The sequence below is a fragment of the Rhamphochromis longiceps genome, linkage group LG5, assembly GCF_057381845.1.
Source record: "Rhamphochromis longiceps isolate RC_006_pf linkage group LG5, R_longiceps_female_GT1.1, whole genome shotgun sequence".
In the NCBI taxonomy this organism is placed as follows: Eukaryota; Metazoa; Chordata; class Actinopteri; order Cichliformes; family Cichlidae; genus Rhamphochromis; species Rhamphochromis longiceps.
The window spans coordinates 41,627,237-41,644,423 of record NC_140561.1 but is presented as its reverse complement, the minus strand read 5'-3'; the positions used below and the strand labels follow the sequence as shown (position 1 = coordinate 41,644,423).

At 44.7% G+C, this 17,187-nt stretch overlaps 1 pseudogene; it reads right to left on the bottom strand.

Annotated features, from left to right (window-relative positions):
• Window positions 1-17,111: 17,111 nt before the first annotated feature.
• Window positions 17,112-17,187, bottom strand: part of LOC146670676 (uncharacterized) — a 1,303-nt pseudogene continuing 1,227 nt past the window's right edge.

Below are 17,187 nucleotides of genomic sequence, written 5' to 3'. Positions count from 1 at the left end.
CGCTTTCAGTCCTGGAGGTTGCTGCTTCTCTTTTCATCGTCTTGGTTCTGATCAAAGTACCCATGTTGTGCTCGACACACTACTGTGATAGTAGGAACGCCACTATGATGAGAGGAGCAGGATTTTAAACTGGTTTAACTGGATTTAACATGGAGCCAGTATAGGAAAGACATGCTGTCTCTGTCCCTGATTCTTCCCTCTCGACAGACACGATCAATAATTCTGTGTTACATACAAACATATGAAATCAAAGTATATGAAGCAAATGTGCTGAATGTTTAGCACATTTCATTTGACTAGATGTCATTGAATGCAACATTTTACATTGTGCTTGTGCACAAAAATGACATGAATATTTTAGATGTAATTAAATGAGTCAAAGTCAGCGTTTGTCGTGTTTTTGGTGTGTTTGCTGGATGAGGTTTTGCAGCAGTTTAGTGATGATGTTCATTAAGCGAGTCATCGTGTTGGAGTTTCTGATTAAAGCTGTAATCATCCTGGCCATCATCCTGCGTCTCTTTGGGCTCCTCTTTGTCCTCGCGTTTCTTCAAAAACAAAAAGTCTCTTTTCTGGGTGTTATATAAGTTTTACGAGCTCTTTGGTAATCCTGCCTCTGATGTCTGCATGCGAGTCCTTTGTCCCGAAACACCCTCGGCGCCTCTGCACTTTTATCTCCTTGAACTTTTTCTTCCTCCTCCTCCTCTTCTCGTCACCTGCTTCATTCTATTCAGATCGCCCTCTCTCCTCTGCTGCCTCCTCTCCTGTCTTGTCCACTTACAGTCATTTCCTCCCTCACCCCCTTCCTTCCCCTCGCTGTGTCCCTGCTCCTCGTTCCTTTATTTTCTCCATAATCAGATTCTCCTCAGAGGAGCCCTCCCCCTCACAGCTCTCTCCCTCGTCTTCTCATCCTAGCACATTTTCCCTGCGCTTCATGCCCCGTAGCTCTGCACTTCGTGATGTGCTAATATAAAGAAGAATCACCCTCATGTTTATGCACACCCACACATGCAGCCAACAGGAGCATCCCCACAGATGCTCTCAGAGACGGTTCCTGTTTGTTTGCATGTCTGTGGAGCTCTTTGCAGAGGCAGTGCTGCCACAGGAAGTTTAAGCTTCTTTTCAGACGTGGATGCTCATCGACTGCAGCGCACATATGGGCTCCCCGCAGGAGTCCCGCGGGCTTACTGAATGTGTCTCGAGAAGATCGCAGTCTGATGTTTTAATGCAGTCGAGCGTGTCAGTGACCGAGCTGCTTCTGAAGGTAAACGTAAAATGTGTTTGAACTTTGGAGGAAAGAAAGAAAGAAGAAGAAAAACCTCACAGGAGGCCTCTTTTTGCACATTTGTGGTTTCCAGACGATGAACCCTGACGACCTGAGCTCCGTCGTAACAGCTCCACCTTTGTGCTTCAGGATGAATTTCATAGTCACTATCCCCAGTTCAAAGTTGGTTCTAATATCACCCAGTTTTTGATGACTGAACAGAGCCTCACAGAGCTGCTGATTAATCTTCAGAGAGAAATACTGCACAGTTTCACTTCAAGTCAGAGTGGATGGCTAATGGAGCCATTGAGGTACGAGCTCAGACACCTGAGAGTCGGGGGAATCACATATTTCATTATTTGCAGTCTGCTGTTTTCACTGAAGAGTGAAGGCGTGGATCACAGAAAGGGATGGACACTCGGATTTGGGGAGGAACTGCAAGATCAAGGATGTCTGGTTCATGAGAGGGGGAGATAGATGGATCAGTTCATCTACATTCGTAGCCTCGGCGTGACCACGAGCTGTGAGTCGTGACCTGAAGAATGAGGTTGTGGATACTGGCAGCAGAAATGAGCTTCCTCTGTCTGTGCTCAGCTGAGTCATTCAGGAGGACCTCACAGCAGACAGCGGAGGAGCGGGAGTTCTTCTGGATGAATCCGAGGCAGGCGTTTCCAGCTGAAAGGAGACCGAGGACACTTACAGGACAATCTGAAGCATCTTTGCTTAAACTGCTCCCCCAACAATTCTGATCTGGATAAGTGACGGAAGACACGAGAACCAAACTGAAGCACACCAACTCAAACTAGATGCAAAACAACAAAAAAGACGCAAAGAAGTGCAAAAAGACAAAAGCTGGAAGCAAAATACTCAAAACGACACACAAAACAGCCACGAATAGAAGCAAAGAGACACAAACAGCTGCAGACAGACACGAGGAGATCCGGTCTGGTTATAAACAGACACGCCGAGCGGGAAAATACATGTCATCGACTCCAAACGACATGACTTTGTGTCTCTACCAGTCTGGGGGCATCGTTCCTCAGCAGGAGTGTCGGGGCCCTTTCATGAGTCTGGAGCACAGTCGCTGACTTTTCATTGTTCTCGAGCACAGAGAGAAAAATAAGCCGTAAATGCACACAGAGGGTCTAATCACGGCTCCATCGCAGTGAAAACACACTGCAGAGTATCTTGTCACAGAATTGTTTCCGTGTATCTCGTTCGTGCATCTTATCAGTGAAGCCACACTGCGGCGAGTAATGAAGATAAAGTCGGGGTAAACGGGGAATATTGAGATGGAGTGTGTTTTCTGTCTGAGCCACATGCTGCTATCGAGAGGCGCGCTCAGAGCCGCGCCCGAGGGTCTCAAAGCAGAAAGCTTTTTAATACAAACGAGTGGAGAGAATAAAAAAGATGCTGAGGTAACGCAGGCGTTCTTACCCTAACATGAATCGGCCAATGGAAGCTGCCTTTAACCATTAACAACAGCAGAGCTGCAGTCTGTGCATGCACGTTTGTCAGGTGATGGAATCTCAGAGAAGAAAGCATTTCTTCATCTTGTGCTGATTAATTATTGAATCATCAATAATTAATGCTGTTTTATCTCATGTTACAAACTGGGCAGAGGGAAACTGGAACAGGCAGCAGCTCGGTGGTATTTATAGCCCCACAGCTCTGAAGGTTCTGAACGAGGCGAGGAGAAACGACTGTGTAATCCTCCCGGCTGTGTACCGTCCTCGTGATGGATAGAATAATGTGTGAGAGAAAGCAATGTGTGAAGAAGACAATAATTAAGCCCCGCAGATTTATCAGCCCTCTGCTTAACCCATCCCCAGCCTCTCCTCCTGTTACTGTATCCACTTTGATCTCTCCATCTCTCTCCTCCATTTCATCGTTTTTCTATCCACTTCTCGTCCTCGCTTTCCTCCTCTGGTTCTAAAACTGACTTCTGACTATTTATGTCTCAGATTCAGATGTGAAGCCAGAGAGAAGCAGCAAACTCTGCAGCAACTTTTAATCTGGAAGCACTTCAGACTGTTTCTCCTTCCACTATTCTTATGCAGATCCTCTTATGTAGAATCCATAATAAGACCAGACCTGCCCCGGTTACATAAGTAATTGGTCAGGAGATGCAGATGACTGGTATAAAACATAGATACCATACCAGCTGGTCTGTCCTTGTGTCCTGCTGTAGAGCCAACGTGCAGATCCATGCTGAAACCAGAATAAGCTGGTGCATGTCTCTGGTCCTGCTGATCATACTCATGGACAGACCTGCAGGTGTAGCCAGGTGAGGAACCTCTGGACAATTCTGTGGTTCTGCTGAGTTCTTCGGAGAATGACCTTCAGCGTACACAGGAGCAGCAGACAGCAAACAGCAGTTTTTCTCTGCTGAAAAAACTGGAGCGCCCCCTCTGGTCTGGGAGAAGTTTCCCTGGATTAGTAATTATTGTGCTGCTATGATGATATTTGTGCAATGGCTGCCTAACTGACTGAAATTATTGGTAAATCAAGTATAATCGTCTTTGGGTCTGACTGCATGGACGTTACAATGAAGATATTTCACTTCATAGCGCCCCCTAGTGGAGGCCTAAGGCATTATATATATATATATATATATATATATATATATATATATATATATATATATATATATTTTTTTTTTTTTTTTTTTTTTTTTTTTTTTTTTTTTTTAAATCACCCAGCACGCCCCTGCGGGCGGTTTATCCTTCAAGCTAGGGTCCTCTACCAGAGGCCTGGGAGCTTGAGAGTCCTGCGCAGTATCTTAGCTGTTCCCAGGACTGCGCTCTTCTGGACAGAGATCTCCGATGTTATTCCCGGGATCTGCTGGAGCCACTCGCCTAGCTTGGGAGTCACCGCACCTAGTGCTCCGATTACCACGGGGACCACCGTTGCCTTCACCCTCCACATCCTCTCGAGCTCTTCTCTGAGCCCTTGGTATTTCTCCAGCTTCTCGTGTTCCTTCTTCCTGATATTGCTGTCATTCGGAACCGCTACATCGATCACTACGGCCGTCTTCTTCTGTTTGTCTACCACCACTATGTCCGGTTGGTTAGCCACCACCATTTTGTCCGTCTGTATCTGGAAGTCCCACAGGATCTTAGCTCGGTCATTCTCCACCACCCTTGGGGGCATCTCCCATTTTGACCTCGGGACTTCCAGGTTATACTCGGCACAGATGTTCCTGTACACTATGCCGGCCACTTGGTTATGGCGTTCCATGTATGCCTTGCCTGCTAGCATCTTGCACCCTGCTGTTATGTGCTGGATTGTCTCTGGGGCATCTTTACACAGCCTGCACCTGGGGTCTTGCCTGGTGTGATAGACCCCAGCCTCTATGGATCTTGTGCTCAGAGCTTGTTCTTGTGCTGCCATGATTAGTGCCTCTGTGCTGTCTTTCAGTCCAGCTTTGTCCAGCCACTGGTAGGATTTCTGGATATCAGCCACCTCCTCTATCTGCCGGTGGTACATACCGTGCAGGGGCCTGTCCTTCCATGATGGTTCCTCGTTTCCCTCCTCTTTCTTGGGTTTCTGCTGCCTGAGGTATTCACTGAGCACTCGGTCAGTTGGGGCCATCTTCCCAATGTATTCTTGGATGTTCCTTGTCTCATCCTGGACTGTGGTGCTGACACTCACCAGTCCCCGGCCCCCTTCCTTCCGCTTAGCGTACAGCCTCAGGGTGCTGGACTTGGGGTGAAACCCTCCATGCATGGTAAGGAGCTTTCTTGTCTTTATGTCAGTGGCTTCTATCTCCTCCTTTGGCCAGCCTATTACCCCAGCAGGGTACCTGATCACGGGCAGGGCGTACGTGTTGATGGCCCGGATCTTGTTCTTACCATTCAGCTGACTCCTCAGGACTTGCCTGACCCTCTGCAGGTACTTGGTGGTTGCAGCCTTTCTAGCGGCCTCTTCATGGTTCCCATTTGCCTGCGGGATCCCCAGGTACTTGTAACTGTCCTCTATGTCTGCAATGTTGCCTTCTGGTAGTTCAATCCCCTCAGTTCTGACTACCTTCCCTCTCTTTGTTACCATCCGACTACACTTCTCCAGTCCGAACGACATTCCAATGTCATTGCTGTATAGCCTGGTAGTGTGGATCAGTGAATCGATGTCTCGTTCACTCTTGGCATACAGCTTGATGTCATCCATGTACAGGAGGTGGCTGACAACTTCTCCGTTCCGTAGTCGGTATCCGTAGCCAGTCTTGTTAATGATCTCACTGAGGGGGTTCAGGCCTATGCAGAACAGCAGTGGGGACAGAGCATCTCCTTGGTAGATCCCGCACTTGATGGTGACTTGTGCTATGGGCTTGGAGTTGGCCTCTAGTGTTGTACGCCACATCCCCATTGAGTTCCTGATGAAGGCTCTTAGGGTCCCATTGATCTTGTACAATTCTAGGCATTCCAGTATCCAGCTGTGGGGCATTGAGTCATAGGCCTTCTTGTAATCAATCCAGGCAGTGCACAGGTTGGTCAGTCTGGTCTTGCAGTCTCGGCTGATTGTTCTGTCTACCAGTAGCTGGTGTTTTGCGCCTCTGGTATTCTTGCCAATTCCTTTCTGTGTCCCACTCATGTATTGACCCATGTGCCTGTTCATCTTAGCCGATATGATGCCTGACAGGAGCTTCCATGTAGTACTGAGGCAGGTTATTGGTCGGTAGTTGGATGTCCCTTCTTGGGGTCCTTGGGGATCAGGACCGTCCGGCCTTCAGTTAGCCATTCCGGGTGTCTCTCGTTAACTAGCAGCTGGTTCATTTGTGCTGCCAGACGCTCGTGGAGTGCAGTCAGCTTCTTCAGCCAGTAGGCGTGAACCATGTCGGGCCCTGGTGCTGTCCAACTCTTCATACTGGAGACCCTTTCTTGGATATCTGCCACTGTGATGGTTACTGGACCCTGTTCGCTGTGGTCTGCCCTCAGATCCTCTAGCCACTGAGCATTGCCGTTATGGGTTGCATCCTTCTCCCATATGCTCTTCCAGTATTGCTCCGTCTCCAGCCTTGGTGGTGCTGTTCTCTTATTGTTCCCTTGCCACTGAGAGTACACCTTTGCTGGTTCTGTGGAGAACAGCTGGTTTATTCTCCTGCCTTCTTAACTCGGACCACTTATGTGCAGCCCTGGTTATTTAGCTCGTCATATTGCAGCCACAGAAATTCTTTTGTCCATGAAACCATAAAGCTGCACTTTCTTTTTGCCTTATAGTCTGATTTGTCATAACTTCTCCGTTTTGTGGTAAGCTTTTCTTTGGCTGTCACTTCTTCACCCTGACCTGTCTTATTTGGCTCAGCAGAACTGAAATGCTTTTACACGCTCACTCACATAAGCTCAGCGATTCTCTGCGCGATCAACCTCTCACATGTTTAAGCTTGCTGCGGAAGATTTCACTTGTCATGTTTGCATAGTAAGCTAACGATTAATAAGACGATGTCAGAGGAATTGGTGCACAAATTATCATCACTCACAGATCAGTGCTGTCGCTCTCTATACACAGTTCGCACGATTGCAAAGTGAAAGCAAAAAAACAAGCGCAAATTCAAACGCGACTTCAATATGTCACATATTGACAGTGGCTCACCGATGCCAATGACATAATTACCCAGCTACATTTCTGAAAGAATGCAAAAGCATTGACATATATTTTTCCTACAATAGCCCGACGGGCAGGGAAGAGAAAGATTTTGGTAGCCCGACTGAAAAAAATCGCTAGCTCCAGGACGTCGGGCTAGCGATATTGCGAGCCCTGTATCTGATTGAGGAATCACTCATCTTTGGAAAAGAGAGTTTATTACAGAGAAATGTCTCTTTCCAAAATAAAAGCTATACTATCCGCTTCTTCTGGGCTATATTCTCAGCAGCATAAGGAGAATCATGTGCTAACAGCTGTCTAAATGACTCGGCTAAAGTTAGTAGCATGCTTGTTGTTTTTGTCTTTGCACTAGGATGATGTCGGCGTAAATGTGCAGTCATATTCGTTGTGTTCCCACTAGTGCTTTCAGGTTAATCTCGTTGAAATGACGTTAACGCCACAACACGGCAAATCTCCGTTAACGAGCTACCGCCGATCGCTCCGTGCATGGGGCTAGACGGCTAACACGTTAACGAGCTAACTGCGCTAACACACTAGTTCACACCAATGTAATTGAGCATTGCATGGCACATCCAACATACTGTTTTACTTTAGTCCATGACTCGCTTACCTTCAGGGTCATACGTCACATGGAAACCAAAATAATTCCAAACGCCAGATCTGAATGAGGTTCAATTTGCCTGTTGCAAGTAGAGCTTAACTTCTGTCTCGCTAGCTTGCCCTGCGCTCTTCCTTCTGACTATGCTGTCTGTGTTGAGCGCTCAGTGGATCTGCGCTCGACAGTGCAGCCTAGGCGGAGTAGTCGAACACAGATTCACTGAGCGCTCAACACAGACAGCATCGTCAGAAGGAAAATTGATAAAAGAAATTACAAATGTTGTATTGTTCGATACATATGCGTACCGAACCGAAAGCACTGTATCGAACGGTTCAATATCGATACGAATATCGTTGCACCCCTAATATATATATATATATATATATATATTTTTTTTATTTGATTTGATTTTATTTTTTTTATTTGATTTTATTGATTAGCATTCAAATATCTCAGTGAAGACAGAACATAGATCTACCACAAAGCAAGAAAGCATGAGACAAGGCTAATCAAAAGGTACTGGCTGAAGCATTTGCTTATTACGCCAACCCTTTAACAAAAGATCTTTTTGCATGCAGCTCCTGTACACAGGGCTCGAAGCAAAGAATAAAACAAAGCAAAAACAAACAAACAAACAAACAAACAAACAAAAAACTTTCCACCTTAGATAAGTAACTACATCAAAGCAAAAGAATCAAGAGTTTGTTTTTTTGCTCTTTTCATTCTTGATTTATATATTTTTCTAATACTCTATTTTTAAACATGTTTTTAAACCAGGAGAATGAACTCCACCTTTTTAAATCACTGTCATAACTATTCCACAGGTTACCTCCTCTAACAGAAACACATCTCTGCTTTATTTTTGTCCTTATCTTCTTTTTTTAAAAGAAATCTGTTCCCTTAAGTCATATTGACTCTCTCTGACTTTGAACAGCTTCTGAGTACTGCGGCAAAGCAAGTTATTTTGTGCTTTATACATTATCTGTGCCATTTTATATTCAACTAAATCATAAAATTTCAGGGTATTCAGATTAATAAACAAAATGTTAGTTGGTTCTATATAGTTTGATTGGTTTATAATTCTTATAGCTCTTTTTTGTAGCTTGAAAATAGGAAGAGTGTTCGTTTTATATGCATTACCCCATATCTCCAGACAGTAAGTCATATATGGAAGCAACAGAGTACAATAAAGTGTGTATAAAGATTTTTTTTTCAGGACATGCTTTGTTTTGTAGAGAATATCGATGGTTTTTGACATTTTTGTTTTCACGTGGTTTATATGAGACTTCCAACTCAGCTTATCATCAATTATCACGCCAAGAAATTTATTTTCGTCCACTCTTTCAATTTCAATTCCATTCACCCTGATTTTAGAATCATTTTTCATTTGTCTAGTGCCAAAAATAATCAATTTTGTTTTCTTTATATTTAATGATAACTTATTTACATCAAACCAGTTTTTTAATATATTTAACTCCTGGCATTACCAGCGGAGCAGCGGACAATCAACCCAAACTAATGATTTCTGCTCTTTTGTTGTTTTGCGTTGGTGTAATTAAGATCCAGTGGGAATGCATGACACACAATGACACACAATGGAGTGTGTGTTGGAGGTCAGAGGTTAACGTCGCTGCTGCCTGATGGAAAAAAGCCTGAAACACTTCATGGGTTTATGATCTCTCTGTGCACACCGTCAGTCCACCTGTGGCTCTTTGTTCACTAAACCTTCCTTCTGTGAGTGTTTCTGGGGTTTCTTCACAGCTAACTGTTGGCTGCCCTCCACCCTCCTCCAAGGCTGGACTGAGAGGACAACAGGAGCTGCAGATAAACAGCAGCTCTAATGAACAATCAATCTATTCAAACTATAATTGATCTGTTTGTTCAGGGGAATCAGCATATTTGATTAACAGACACCAGAGGAGGTTCAGGACGAGGTCAAAGAGCTTCTGAGGAGGCGTTGTGTCAGCGCAGACCTCACTGCAGACATACGAGATACACGATGCTGAGGGCTTCTCATCACCTGCTCATATGTGATGGATGCTTTTACGTCTGCGAACACATCCCGCCGTGTTTGCTTGGATGCACCGTGGGACGCACCGGGAATCACATCCTGGGTGTGTCTGATGGAAACAGGAAGGAGGAGAAACCCGACAGGCAGAAAGAGTCCAGCACTTTCATCAAACGGAGACAAAAACATCAGAGACGAGCGATCTGACAACATGACAGGAAACTGGAGAAGACGGTAGGTACATATACTGGGGCGGGCATGGGAACAGGAAACATGTGATCATGTGGGTGTAGGCAGTCAGGAGTCCTTTGGGGATCTGTCACAGGAATGTCAATCACCGTGGCTCACTTCAGCTTCACCTGTTCGCTGATTCCTTTTATTTTAAATTGTTTTTTCTCTCTCTGGTTCGATTCGGCATTAAAACTGAATGAAGTGTTTTTTATGGAGGTTTGGATTAAAATAAACTCCACAACAGGAACCCTGCACTTTGAAAAAAGAAAAGCTGGGAGCAGCAGCTCACATGCAATGACCTGAAGCTTCCCAGACTCCTGGAGACCCCATGACACGGTCACTGTTGGAAACATATTTCACTGCATGGTCTCTGCAGTTCTCTCGGATTTGCCGGATATCAATTTTTGGACCAAGTCCTGATTGATGGAGATCCATTCCTGCCTTATCAGTGCTCCTAGGTGATAACAGTTTGTGGTCCTACTTTCCAAGGACTGATAGGTACGGATTCTTGATGGGATTAAGATCTGCAGATATTCCTCGTCACCTTAGTTATCACTTTTTCCTTAAGATAGGGAGCACCATCAAGCTGGAAAATGTGCAGATCTTTACAGAATTCCTCCTGGAATGCTGACGCTGGTTAAGGATCAGCTGTGTCCCTGTCAGGATGTGGACCCATGCAGGATCCCGGAGACCATTAAACAGCTCTAATGCTGAACTCGTTCAAACATGCAGAACAGCAGCTGAACAGGAGACACAACCGGTGACAACACAGCTGAGGGGAACTAACCTAATGAGTCTGAAGGGGAAGCTGACCTAGACACACACACACACACACACACACACACACACACACACACACACACACACACACACACACACACACACACACAAACACACACACACTGTGTTTCTAACTCTAATGGAGGAAACTCCAAGACAATAATTATCAGGAAGAAGAGCCTCCAAAAACTCCGGCTGATAAGAATGAAGTCATGACAGCACAGAACCCGAGGACCGTGACAAAGTCCGTCTTTGAGGACATTTTTGGTGAAAAGGTGGGAGGACGAGCAGAAGCCAGCAAACTCTGATCATCGGGAATTAATCACCATTTGTGCTACTGCCAAACCCATGACTGTGTCGGCGTTGTATTACGGGAAACGGGGCAATGCTAATTTCAGAGTTGGGCTCCAAAACCCCCCAAAAACCTGCACACTGAAGGACGGTAACTTGAAGATGGACTCTCACTGTCACATAAGGACATCCAAGAAGACCTGCTGTGTGACTGAGACTGTGGCTTTGAAGAAACCCCAGCACCTGACTGACAGCTGCAGCTTCTACTGACCCGTCAATCTCGTGCTGATTGTTGCTTCTTTGACAATCTGACCTCCAAACTGAGTCTCAGGACTGTGAGTCTGCTTCTGTGGAAATGACACGACTCTCCGCTCGTCTGTGAAGCTCACCGCACCAGTGACTCAGTTCAGTTGTCCACCTTCGTTAGGTCCAATCAGCCGAGCGTGCACCAGCACCGCGAGCTGCGTGGCTGAATGCCAGATCGGTCTTTATTACTCAGCCGAGCCTCAGAGATCAAATAAACTGAACGAACAGATGCGCTCGCGGCTATCTTTGCAGTCAGCTGGTAGCAGAGCGCTCACTCTGAACCTATGACCTGTTTCTTAAATGCGTGTGACTGCGTGTGGAGGCGAGCGAGCCGCTGCAGCCTTTTATTGAGCCGCTGTCATTCTGCTGCTTTCTGCTGATTGATTTTTGAGCCTTTCAGAGTGTTGATGTCGCCCATGACACTGATCGCGTCGTGACTGTCAGAGTTTCTCCAAACAGCCACAAAGTAGACTTTTTAAAGTTTTAAGGGTCCACGAGACGGAGATATACCTGTCATGGACGAACTCGGGGGTTATGCAGGTCACTGGCAGCATGTAAAGATCCCTCCCTTTGGCCTTTAGACGGCTCTCAGTGAACAGCGTCAGAGCTTGATAGTCCTGTCCTGTTTCCAGCCCTCTCTCTTTGTGTTCGGGGACTCGACTCTCGCTCTGACACTTTGGGAATGGCCTGCCACTCTTGCCTTCACCCTTTGTCTCCATTTTACTCCATTTTGACTCGTCTAAAGCCAGTCTCTCCCTCTGCCTCATTCTTTGTCTCTCTTGCCGTCACGCTGCGTCTCTGACTCCATTTCTTCGTGTCACTCAGCAGAACCCGAGCGCTTCGCTGACCTTTCCCTTCGTCGTCTCTTCCTGTCACAGAATCTTTGAATAAAACATAGACCAAAGACATTTTCATTGACCTCTGGCACCTTCGATGCAGTGTGAAGTGGCCACTTTCACACCTTATAAAAATCTGACTGAAACTCGTGAGAATAATCTACAGTCTCGCCCTCGGGCTGAAATCTGCACAGGGAGCTCAGATTGAAAGAAGCGATCAAATGCCAGAACAGGATTACAGCGATATGATCATGTGATCCAGAGCTTACCTCGCATACTGAACAGGAGAAATAAAGTTCGAGTGGACGGAGTGGATAAGGTGTCTGCAGCGTTGCACTGCACACACATGAGGAAATGCATATCTCAGTTTATGCTGTTACTGCCGCTCAGATCACCGTCAGGTAAAGCGTGCAGTGTTATTCCATCCAGTGCTGCGTAGCTTTTAACCCTGACTCCTCAGTCTTATAGAAACACTTCACACCAAACTACAATCAGCAGGTACAAAACCACCGCCCACAGACAGGACTGTGGACACAGCATCACCACAGCCTCACACTGATAGTAAGAGACTGGAATTTTTTCCCGATGATGAGAAATGTGAATTTTTAGAAGCAGCCTTTTTTTTTTTTTAGCTTGCTGCAACATTTCTGGGTCCATTTATTGAAATATTTAATGAAAAACATGTTTGATTCTGGGTTTGTTTGTCCCCCCCTCCTCTTGTATCTGCTGCATTAAGTTCTTTCATGTCTGTTTTCTCTGTTTACTTTCTCACTTCCTGTTTTATTTTGATAGCTAGTAGTTCTCTGAGCTTGGCTTGTGTCATCGTCTGTGATTTAGTCCAGCTGTGTGTTGTTCTCTCCAGCTTCCCTGATTACCCTTCAGTGCATATAGAGTATGTTGCTGTCTCCCCTTGTCCTTTTTGGCCTTACATGTGACCTTTTAGTGCAGCCTTTTATTCTCTGCAGGAATGCCTTCAGTGATTTCATGGGATGCATAATAGTAACTACAGTCAGATCTTCGAGTGTCATCACAGACAGTTGCTTCTTTGAGTCTGCATCACAAATCTAACCTGTTCAAACTGTTTGTGCTGCAGATTCAGCCTCTCTCTGCACTGTTGGGTTGCTTTTTATGAGATGATCACGACATTCACATTTCAGCTTTGGATAAATTAATAAAGCTGGAGTTCCTGTTGGTCTGCGTTCATAGTTTAGGCCACATCCATCACAGCAGACCTGACAGCAGCCATGTAATGGCATCCAGAGCAGGCGGGCTGGCTGGTCTTTACTCTTTATTATGTGTGCAATGAGCAGCATGTTCATTGTTTTCATCTGCCACGAAGGCCTCGTTGATGAACCCGTTATCTGCTGATGTGCAGCGAGTCATTAAAACTTATTAGCCTGACTGGAAGATGAAGCCTGTCTGAGCTTTCAGACTCTCCTGCACCTCCACTGTTACTCTGGGAGCTCCTCTGCTTTTTATCCTGTCAGGCAGAGAAAGAGGCCTGTCAGCTGCTGATTCCTCTGCACAGTCCCCAGAAATCATACTGATTAATCACAGGGCTGCAGGGCCACTTCGTATTGCTTCTTAAACCTCCCCTACAGTTGGAGAGGTGCAGTTTCCCCCGTGGCGTTCGCTTCACTTGGCCCAACAATGGCTGTAGCTCACCTCGCTCCATCAGTGCTGTGTGACTGGCCTCGGGCTCAGCAGTCCATCTTCCAGAGTTTCATTATACAACAGTTCACGCCAGAGGTGTGGACTCGAGTCACATGACTTGGACTCGAGTCAGACTCGAGTCATTAATTTTATGACTTTAGACTTGACTTGAAAAAATGTTCTAAGACTTGTGACTTGACTTGGACTTTTACACCAATGACTTGGGACTTGAATTGGACTTGAACCGGTTTACTTGAAAAGACTTGATATTTTACCCCAAATATAAAATTTAACATGCATATTATATAGAGATTGAAAATGTGACGTCATTCACGGGTAGAACCGCAAAGGATTCTGGGAACTCGTGGCAAGCGGTACTAGCGCACGCAGGCTTTCAATTAAAATCAGTCACACAGCGATAAAAAGAAACACAAAAATGTCAAGAAGCTGTTGTATTATTAACTGCAATAGCCGGTCGCATGACAGCCACGGGAAGCCGACGGGTAAAGAGATCGGTTGTTATCGGATTACGTCGTTGAAGAGAAATTGTTCGAGCCATGTTTCCGAAGTAACAAAGAGGCGACTGGATTGCAGCCATTCAAAGATCAAATATAACGTCCCAGAACACTCCAGCTCACAGGTTAGTCTGCTCCAAGCATTTCCACAAAGGTCAGTCTGCTGTTGTAGTTAATGCGTCATTTTTCTTAACATAATTGGTGATATAGGTTACAAGCAAGTCTGGCGCTGAACAGAAATTGTCGCGCTATGCTCCTTTATTTATTGTGCATAAATAGTGAATTGTCCTGACACAATATTGCATTTCGCTTCTGTTATTATGGTACATTGACAAAAACATATACTTTTATTCACAGGATAAAACAGGTTTTTTGTATCACTAATTGCCCAGTACGATTACAACATACAGTATTATTGTCACTGCTACATTTCTGTAATGCTACCAGAAATTATTTCCACTACTAATTAATTACCGCTGAGCTCAAAGGTCCTATTTATAAACGGTTAAGGAATGTGTATTTATGACGACGATTTGTGAGACTGGTAAACTTATGATACGTACGATGGTCTTTCGTTCTACACGGTGCATTTCAAGGTCCTGCACCCATCCGTCGGTAAACTGTAGCTGGGCTTGTTGCAGTGACCTGAAGTTACTAAACTTCATGAGTGTATGCACTCACTCCAAGAACCGTATAATTATAAATATGCATATAAATATGCTACGATGAGATAGCTGACTTCATCTAACTAGCAAATGTTGTCCAGGCTACGTTGGTGATGCAGTTTTTTTTTAAATTATATTTTTTTTAAAATATCATTTATTTATGTATGATATTTTTGTCATGCGATTTTAAAGCCGGTCCTACAAGCGCATCCAAGAATAACATGCAGCGTATCTCAGAACTGTCGGTGAAAATTATTCTTGGAGCTAGGTTTAATTGAGCTGCATTTTAAAGAGGTGCAATTTCACAATTTGTGTATATTTTCTAAGTTCACTATTTTGTATGTGTTGAGAAAAACACAGATTTTAAAATTACATGGTCTAATATTTACATTTAGCATAACTGCAACATTATTTTTTCGTTTGTTTTTTTTAAAGACTCGAAAGGACTTGAAATTCAAAGTTTCAGACTTGTGACTTGACTCGGACTTTTACACCAGTGACTTGAGACTCGACTCTGACTTGCCTGACATTACTTGAGACTTGACTTGAGACTTGAGGATAAAGACTTGAGACTTACTTGAGACTTGCAAAACAATGACTTGGTCCCACCTCTGGTTCACGCTGCCTTAAAAAGATATCAGCCTGAGTGAGACTGACACGTCTGCTGCTCCTTTCTTTCCTTTCTTCTTATTTATTTGCAAAACACAAAAGATGAATAAAAAATATATTTCAAGGACAGTTATTGTGATGAAAGAGAGCCCAGCCTGCTAAGGAGCTAGCAGAGCATTACAGTGATTTATAATTTAAAGCTGACCATCAGCTCCGTCAGCACAGGGAGGATGACACTGAGCGTACAGCTGAGCACATCTCAAACGCTCGACTTCTTTGTGTCGCTCACCTTTGCGGTGGGCACGCGGACATGAAAGTAAAACTGCTCTTCATTATCTTAACGATGAAACTGCAGACTGCGCTGCGTCCCTCGGCACTCGCAGCCAACGCAGCGACACCAGTTTCTGGAACTTTCCCTTTAGTAACCTGAAAGCAGCCATATGATTGGTCAGATGATGTCATCAAAGGTTCTAACAGCACAAACAGTTCACCTTTGCTGGACACGTGACGAACTGCAGAAAAGCGGAGTCCGTGTCAGGTTTCAGAGTGTGGGCACGAGTCTGTCTGCAGACCCAGCGTGTTTTAAACAGTCTGAGTGAAAATGCACGATTCCCATCGAGCTGCACCAGCTGGGTGAAGCCGAGCTAGCATCCGCCCTCATTTGTTCTTACCGTTTCAAAAATAGTGCTGAATTGTCAGCAGGTCCAGGGTGTCCTCACAAACAATTGGCCAGTGTATCAGCGCAGAGACCTTACATCGACGGCTCATCTTTCCTGACAGATAATCACATGAAGGAGGACAAATGTGCTGTAGTGCTGCCTATTAATTACATTCCCTTTTGAAAGCCCCAGTTAGCTGATGGAGGGTCAGGAAGGAAGCCGATTTGGCAGATACAGCCCGAGTCTGAGGCTCATTTCAGCTAATCTTATTATTTCTGTCTTAAATACAGTCCATTAAAGCTGGAGAGATACATGACGTGACAATGTACCGTCCTGTAATAACTACTTCACCTGCAACCATGACTGCTAATGAGCATCAATTAGATGACTGTATAGTTAGTATGATAGCTCCCTCACTTTGAAGCTAAACATTAATAATCACTAATCCTATTTGAAACTGAGTGTTTTTCTGCTTTTGCTCTTATACGTTTCATTTTTCATCATCAGTGATGATTAACTGGAATAATTAGAGTTCATTGGAGCTGTTGGAGGACACCACACCACCTTTTTATTACGCCTTAGTGATAAGGTAGCTCCATTTGGCTCTCTTCCTGTTAATATGCTGCATGGGGGAAGAGATTTTTCTCAAATGCTATAACACATTTCACAAACATGTTCCCCAATGTCTAACACAACACCCTTTTCTAAAGTTACATAAACACAACCACACCTTCCCACTGCAAAACTCAAACTTTCACACCAAAAGAGCAGCTTTCAAAAGTGTAAACACATCATTACACACTACAGCAAAACAACTGAAAACACAATGCTCAGTTTGTGAGACGGTTCTTTGTTTCATAACTGCCAGTGCATATTTGTAGAAACCACACAGTAACGGCTCGTCGTAGATCTCTGCAGAGGCGTTTAGATTTGTGAGTTTCATATGAAGAGTATAAATCTATAGAAAATCCTGCATGTGCGTACACTACTGTAACACAACTCAATGCAACAACAGAATCTATTGCACACAACAGTACTCCTGAAAACATGAACAGGGTGTGAAGTTTTTTTATTTACGTTATTCACACCACTGTGCGGCATCATGTCGCTGAGCTGCATCGGGCCACATCACCTCATCCACATCGCAGGATATATTGTCTCTTGCCAGGCACCG